Raw genomic sequence first — 8,834 nt, forward strand, 5'->3', positions numbered from 1 at the left:
ACAGTGATCATGGATGATTTTTTTTTTGGACAATGAAAGATCCCTAATGCTATATATTCCCTCAAAATGGCAAACCTGTCTCTGTAATGGTTTTCATAATTTTTAGGGGGAAATCATCAGTAGCAATCTATAACATAATTATATGCTTATCGTACATACACTATAGAAACTAAAAATATCCCTTCTGTTGTCACTCTTGAGGGAAGTGATATAGAGATTGTAAACTCTTATAAATACCTGGGTATTTTGACTGATGACTCCCTCACTTTTAAGCCACATGTTCTGTACCTGGTGAAAAAGCTGAGGCTAAAACTGGGTTTTTATATTTTTTGAAACAAGTTGTGCTTTTCTTTTAATGTAAAAAAGAAACTTGTTGCCGCCACTTTTTTATCTGTGCTACATTATAGTGACCTATTGTACATGCACACCTCTGCTCAGTGTCTTCATAAGGTTGACACAGCATACCATGCTTCCTTGAGGTTCATTACAAACTGTAAAGCTCTGACTCACCACTGTGAGCTATACTCTCGGGTAGGATGGCCTGCTCTGGCCACCCGTAGGCTCTGTCACTGGTACTCCTTTATATATAAGGCAATTCTTGGTCTGCTCCCATACTACCTATGTGTCCTAATCAAGCAGAAAAGTGCCGGCAAATACTCTTTGCGTTCGCAGGACTGTTTTATGCTAACTGTCCCAAATGCCCGTACGGAACGGCTTTTGTGTATTCTGCTCCCTCGGCATGGAATATCTTGCAAAAGGTCTTGAAACTAAATGATTTCATCTCGCTTAATGCTTTTAAACTTAAAATGAAAACATTTGAGACAGATTCTTTAAGATGTACATTTTTTAATGTACCTGGCTACGACACTAACTCCTAAATGTTGTCTTCTTTGTGTCTCTGTCTGTAACTATGTTTGTATGTATGCTGCTGCCTGTCTTGGCCAGGTCTCCCTTGAAAAAGAGATTCTTAATCTCAATGGGTTTTCTCCTGGTTAAATAAAGGTTAAATAAAAAAATAATGTCTATCTGTATGTCTGTCTGTCTATATTTACTTATTTATTTGTTGATACAGACCAGTGTCTCCAGTTCCCAGCTGTGTGCCTCTGATGACCGATCCATGGCAGACCCTCTCAATTTCAGCAGTGGACCACCACAGTCTGATCCAAAGTGAGTTGTCAGCAATTGTGTGTCTTTGTGCAATTATTGGTGTCTCTGCAGTCAGATTCGAAATACCCTGACCCAACGTGTTTGTGTGTGAGAGAGAGAAGAAAGGAGCATGTGTGTGTGTGTGTGTGAGCGAGAGATGCAGTGAATGATTATTGGTGTCTCTTCAGTCATCTTAGAAATACCCTGACCCATGATGTGAGTGTGAGAGAGAGAGAAAGAGACAGTATGCAGACATGTTAACCTTGTGTCAGTGTGTGTGTCTGTGTGTGTGTGTGTGTGTGTGTGTGTGTGTGTGTGTGTGTGTGTGTGTGTGTGTGTGTGTGTGTGCGTGTTTTAAAGATAGAGAGAGAAGGAGTGAGTATGCAGATACGTTAACTTCACTAACTATTAGGAAGAAGTGAGGGCTAAATTATTATTTGATGTCTGTGTGTGTCTGTGTGTGTGTGTGTGTGTGTGTGTGTGTGTGTGTGTGTGTGTGTGTGTGTGTGTGTAAGTGCAGATGAGTGTGTAAATACTGTGTACACTAAGATTGCAGTGTTGCTTGGTGCTTCTGAATGTGTTCATGTGACTGTGTGTGTGCAGACCTATCAGCTTACCTTTAATGTTAGGATGCAGTGAAGGACGTGTGTCTTTGCAATTATTGGTGAAAAAGACGTAATTTCCTAGACCAATGAGGGATCAGGCGCCTGGAAGGTTTGGGTGGATTCGTCTCTCTTTGCTTTGCTGAAAAAGTAACATTTGTTAAAACATCTTTCTTATTATATTCATACTTAATCTGACTCCATTTTCTGTGTTTGACTCCACTCTTTTGGGAACCCAGTCTAAGCTCCTCGCTTTTACTGTAGTTTTACTACCGGAATTGTAGGCTGATCTCCAACTCAATGCACCTATCGTCTGTATTTTAATTTCCTCCCTTACTTACTAATGAAGGACCTTGTCACGGCCGGCCGATTCCTTCTTGACAAATCCGCAGACATAACCCGCATCTAGTCTGAACTAACCCAGAAGTCCTACAGCTCTGTTACAGGGACATTTCAGCTTGTTAGATCTCCGTGGCTCAGTGACAGAGCGCCAGACTGCTTGTCCGCTCTATGTATGTCCCTTTGATCCAGTGCAGAGGCTGGGCCGCAATCCTAACCCTATATCATACAATTAACAGTTTATCTGCAGCATGTCTAGTCCAGTTGATTCTAGCCAGGAACCTCAAAAAGTGTGTTGTCCACTCTAGGTCTGTAACCAATTCCTAGTCAGTATTACCGGAACACCATAACCAGAATACCCATCAGTTAAGAATTTCACCAGAGGTCATAGTGGGTCAGAATTACCAATTTATTACGTCAGGTACAAGTGACTACTACCAGTTACAATCTAACAAGTCTAAAGTGAAGAATAGAAGTTTAAACCACCACATGAAACATAAAAACACTTAGAGAACATGAACATACCTGGCTGCTTAGAAGTGGCTACTCACACAGATGTGAGGGAGATCTGAACTGCAGAATGCTCCAAGTTCTTTGACTGTCTTACCCTTAAGTACACATTTTAGTCCTGCATCTGCCCTAATAATTACCCCCATAGATAAGAGGTTTCTCAAGATGAGAATCACACATTAACAACCAAAATGGAGGGAGTTCTCACCCAAATTTGGAGTGGACCCCCTCCAAAGAGAGATACCTTTGCACTCTCACAGAGACCAGAATTATCAGGTCTCTGATATCTATGTTTCAATTAATATATACAGCTGTAGAACTGAGACCATTTTCCTACTCAGATTGAGACCATTACAATGAACCCGAACATGACAAAGAAATCATCTTCCAATGCAATATTTCACTTTAGCACTCTTACACTAATTTCTCTGACCCTAGTTTCACCCCGGCCTGGAAAAGCACAGAGAGAGAACCAGACACATAGGTTTGAGATAAGAGTCTCAGCAGGGGGTGGGAAAATCAACAATTGGGACAGTGCATCTCTGGAATGTTTGTTGGAGCCACCATAAACCAACACCTAGGCCCCACCAAATGAGAAGTTACTAGAGGAAGAATGCCATCTGTGATTTTTCACTGCAAAGATCCATTTCTGCCCTTACAGACCCCCCTTGACCCCCATGGGTCAGATAGTAACATGATGCCATAGGAGTCATTCGGGCAGTTCTGCACATGACAGGATGGATCTTCCGATTCGCACTCGTTGTTGCTGCTGATGTAATTGTCTGAGAATGAAAATGTCTTTGTGTCCCTTTTCAGGGCACGGATGAAGTGTCTGAAGTACCACCCCTGATCCGGGTTTCAGGTGGTATTTGGTTTGTTGTACGACCTGTGGCACCAGGCTCATGGTGTCAGTAAGAGCCTGCATACCTTCCTCACAAAAGGTGTCCTCCCCCCAGGGAGAAACATGCACGTCCAGTGGAACTCTTTCCAGAATGTTGACCTGCCCCATGGAGAAATCCTCTGTTACCTCCAGACAACACTGTGGTTTGCTGGGCAGGTCAGACCTCCATAGGGAAAGGAATTCATTCCAATGAAGACACACCCTTGTGTGCGTGACACCTGGATGGCATCAGCATATCCATGGAGCGATTGGACATTTATTTTGTATCATTATAGGAGAAAAGTTGCAAAGTGTTACAGGTACATACAACATAACATGATATCTCATGGCAATAAGTTAGAGTGGAAAACAGGGTCTCAGTCCCTCTCACTGTCATCTATCCTGTTATGTGATCCCCTTTCAATACCTGATTTTACCACTACGCCTGCGTATGGTGGTAGAATTTAGAAAGACTTGTTCAGGGTGACTTAAAGGAAAGGTAGCAAAGAAACCTATGCAGCCGGTACATTCATTTTCTGTATACATCATTTATGTTCACATTTCCGAATACAGGATATTTTTTATTTGTTCAGACGCAAGCCACCTATGCAGATCCAGGATGCCAATGATCCCTTAAAGCATGCCTATGTGGCTTGCGCAGGCGCAGATACTTTGTGATATTTCTTCCCTGGCAGCGGTTAACAAGTCCTGTGTATATGTTCTGCAGGCTAAGGCACTGTCGATGGTACGGGTCTGATTGAATATGGAGTGAATAGCGGTTAGAGGTGCCTGCGCCTCAGATTTATCCGCTTTGATTTTATTTTTGTTGCTATGAGTAAGGTGTTGAAAACCAGTCGACTTGGTTTGCACACCCTGCTTACTATCAACTTTGTGTCACGATGCTGGCAGCGATTGCCAGCAATTGCCACGTATTGGGACATTGGCGGTCTCTGGTGGTCAAGGGATAAAAGAATGGACTTGTTTTCGTACACATGTGCCTTTGTTGTGATTTGTGTATTCACCTGTTTCCCGTTATGTTCCCTCACCTGTTTCCCATTGTGTGCCCTAATCTGTTTTCCATTGTGTGCCCTCACCTGTCTTGTATTTTGTGATTGTCACTTCTGTTAATTAGCCAGGGTACAAATACCTGGCTGATCCCTCTGGACCTGATCGGGTCGTTAGATTGTTTTTGTTCCTAGACTGTTTTTTGGTAGTGCTCTCACGCACTTAGTCAGCAGTGCTCTCAAGCACTTAGTCTTTGTGCAAAGACACGCAGTGCCTAACCACACAGCTAGTGCTCTCACGCACTTTTTGGGCTTGGTCTTCTCCCAGGGAGACAAGTGTGTGTGGTTAAGGTTTGTGTCGCATCGCGGTTCTCAAGCCGCCTCAGGTAGCTTTGTATTCAGGTCCGCCTGAAAGCTACATTTTGTATCTCCTTAGTTTTTGGCCTTTTGCCTGCACCTGATCTTTTGTGTTTTGGATTATCGCTGCTTGGAGTACATCTTTTGCAAATAATAAAGAAACCAAGTTTTGAACTGCATCCTGCTATTGGGTCTTCTCTGACACACTTGGCTGAAACGCTGGTTCCCAAATCCAGCGACTCGGGTCCCATCCCCGAGAGCGATCCTGACACTTTGTCCAGTAATACTGCACGTGTTGGCGAGAAATTAGCTGAGCCAACTTTTGAGCTGACTCTGCTTTTATACTCAGAAACTAAATCATCGATGCCTGCCTATAGCCCTGCATATGATCATCATCTGCATTACTACAGTGGTCTATATAGGTTGCCATTACACAGGAAATGTTGTAAGACACATGTGCCCTGACAAGATTTATATTGCGTTCCCCTGTTGGAGTAGAAAGATTAAAGGTTATGTCTGTGTATACTATATGTTTGACATCTATGTAGTACTATGTGTGTGCACCGGTATGCAGACGGTTCTAGTTCCTTAAGGCCCCGTCACACCATGACGTTCTGGTCAACGTTCTATGATTTTAGAGGAAACGTTGGTAATCGTCCATGGTCGCTGGTATTGCGCCAGAAGAGCTTTGTGTGAAAGCTGGTGAACGCTGTAATCGTCGGTAATCGTCGGTGATCGGAGGAGAACGCTGGTCCAAAATAAAAGTTTTGAACATGCACAAAAGTTCTCATGGAGATCAGCGTTCTTCAACGTTTATTTTAAACGCTGGAGAACTTTCGTGGAACGTTTTATTCATTTAGCACGCTTTTGGCTATCGTAGTCAGTTGTTGGGTAGGGTAGACAGTACAGTTAATGCACCCGAAATAACTTATGTGCGCAGCAATCATGAGACGTGATTTTTAGTTTGGACATGCCTACTAACATCCTCTTTGATCCAGGGAAATTTGAGCACCTAACCCATTTGTCGTAGGAAGATACCGGCGAAAGTTTTTTCACCAAGGGAAGATCTTGATTTTATCATGTCCCTTCTAAAATGTATATATTATTAACCATACGTGATCAACAAATGCAACTTAAATCATTGCAAACGTTATTCTGTGCACTATACATCTACATATTCAATGCTATCATGTCATGCAAGGTCATTGCATAATCTAGCGAAAAGCGGAGTGGAGGGTATATGCTTGCTTGAGCCAGCATGAAGTAGATGTACTGAACTTGAACATAGCTGAGCACTGTTATACTGTTCCATGGCAGATAGATATGATATGAAGACTCTTGTGACATGGACAATGTGTGTGGATGTGTTGATGTTTTCTAATAATAAACATTGAGAAACACAAATTCAGTGTCAAATTTAAATAATTTATTTTAATAACATAAAACCCCCAGGAATAACCCCGCTATTTCGTAAATCACAGTAATAATAACAGTAAATCTTCGTCCGAAGACATTAGTCGTGAAAGAGGCTTTGTATTCTTCTTACTTTCAGCAGCATTTATCATCTTCTTACTTGCAGCAGTGCTAGTAGCAGAAGCCCCCCTCACACCTTTTCGTGGTCTTGGCGGCATGATGTTCACTGTTCAGATCAACTGAATCCACTATGATTTTCCAGCGTTTTATACCCGTTTGACCATAAAACCCACACGCCAGCGAAACGCTTTTCTGTCCTTATTCACACGTGAATTACACGCTTAACACGCTCTTCTAAGGTTGACTTATCGTTTGACGCACTGGAGTGACACGTCAGCACACGTTTGTCGCGGACCAGTGACACGTCACTTGGTCGGTCTTACACACTTCTCATGCGTCAGTCCCACGCTAGTCATGTGTCAGTCCTACGCTATTCTTTTGTTAGTAACACGCCAGATGTGTCCACATCGCCCTAGAACGCTCAAAATTGAACGATTAGAAAGTTCAGAGAACGTTGACCAGAACGTCATGGTGTGACGGGGCCTTTAGTGCTGAAGCACTTTTTAGGATCTAGACCATTTTTCTCTTGCCGATAATTTATGTTCATGATGCCTACGTCAGAACCAGAATGCTTTTTAGTTGATACCAGACTGTGGTATTATTAAAGTCTAAAAGAAAACACATGTCCAGTGATATTTATTCTAGGGAGATGGGTGGATCCTGACTTACAGCAAATCTGTGTGTCACAATTTGGTTCCGGTGCTAATCCGGGAGGCCATGTAAATATCTGCTTAGATAGAATTAGTATATGAGGTGTGTATAGCCCCTTAGAATATTTCCATACCCATCTCCCGCACTGGAAATTATGCCTGTTGGCCCCGACACTTTTCTGACGTCGGGTGCCCATGATATGGTGCTGGCTGACCTGGACACACAACACAAAACAGTTATTGACTGGCTGATTTTTAAACTTTTACCTTGTAACATGTGATACCATTGTAGTTTCCCTTTACTGGTCACAGCCAAGCATCTGTTACAGACTGCTTTGATTTTATATGGCTTGTGCCACCTGGGAAGCAAAGTCACTCTCTTTCACAAACACACACACCATCACCATATCTCCGCCTGCAAATTTGACTTCAGAGTTCGGGCTCAATTGTGCATCATTGACCACCCTGTCATTAGCTCATATGGACTGATGCCTGTGGCCTTTGATGCCGTTGCCCGCAGCACGGTTATAACCGTGGACAATGCATCAGACCATTTGTTGTTATGTTGAGCTATCTGTTTTACAATTTATTCTATGATGGTTTGGTTTGTGTGTTCCACCATTCCAGAGCTTTGAGGTCTGTATGGATGTGGAAGTTCTGCACAATGTTCAAAATTGTACACATGCCTTTCATCACCTGCCCTGTAAAATGGGTTCCCTGAACAGATTTGATTTAGATTGGTGCGCCCCAGAGAGGGATAATATGGTTCGCTAACGCCTGTGCCACTGTTTGCGCTGTATTGTTAAGAGTAGGAATGTCTTCTACTATTTTTGAAAAATGTATCAATGATCACGAGACAATAGCGATACCCCCCCTTGGCACTAGGTAGCGGACCAATGAAATCCATCTGTATCTTCTCCCAAGGGCCTTTTGGTGGTTCTGGCCTGCGCAATCTGGTGCGACATGGTACGCCTTGATTCATAGAATCACAGGCAAGGCATGAGTCACACCAGCCATGTACATCTGAGGCTATTGCTGGCCATCAGACGTACATTTTATTCAGCAGTAATGTTTTGTCAGCAATGTTGTGCTGTTGCTCGTGTTCATACGGATTTTTAAATATATGCACGCGTATTTTGACAACGGATACGGGAGATTGGTGCGCATGAATTGCATGGTTCGGCCTTGCAACAGCATTTCTAGCGGTATGTGCATGGTGCGCACAACTATGGGCTGAAAACCAACAATGAGCTCGGTTGTTGTCATCACCCAATATCCCGCAAGAACCTGCTGATTGCATTGGTCATAACATTATTTCACTGGTGATATTTATCTCTGGAATGTTTGTTGGAGCCACCATAAACCAACACCCAGGCCCCACCAAATGAGAAGTTACTAGAGGAAGAATGCCATCTGTGATTTTCCACTGCAAAGATCCATTTCTGCCCTTACATTGGTGTCTCTCCAGTCATCTTAGAAATACCCTGTCCTAAAGTGTGTGTGTGTGAGTGTGTGTGTGAAAGAGAAAGAGAAAGAGAGAGAAAGAGAAGGAGAGAATGCAGACATGCTAACCTTACTTACTATACATTTTTACGTTTTACAAATACAGATATGTACAAGAGTGGAGAATTCTTTGTGCGCGCATGTGTGTGTGCTAAGTGTTTGCTAAGTCTGTTATTTTGTCTCCTTATGTAACCAGGCCACAGACACACAGACCAGTGTCTCCAGTTCCCAGCTGTGTGTCTATGAAGAGTAACCGGTCTATGCCCGACGGTCCCAATTTCAGCAGTGGACCACCACAGTCTGAGCCAAA

General features: G+C 43.0%; 1 pseudogene; it reads right to left on the reverse strand.

Annotated features, from left to right (window-relative positions):
* Window positions 1-3,306: 3,306 nt before the first annotated feature.
* LOC116218988 lies at window positions 3,307-7,986 on the reverse strand (annotated as a pseudogene).
* Window positions 7,987-8,834: the final 848 nt, after the last annotated feature.

Source organism: Clupea harengus, chromosome 24 (assembly GCF_900700415.2).
Source record: "Clupea harengus chromosome 24, Ch_v2.0.2, whole genome shotgun sequence".
Lineage (NCBI taxonomy): Eukaryota > Metazoa > Chordata > Actinopteri > Clupeiformes > Clupeidae > Clupea > Clupea harengus.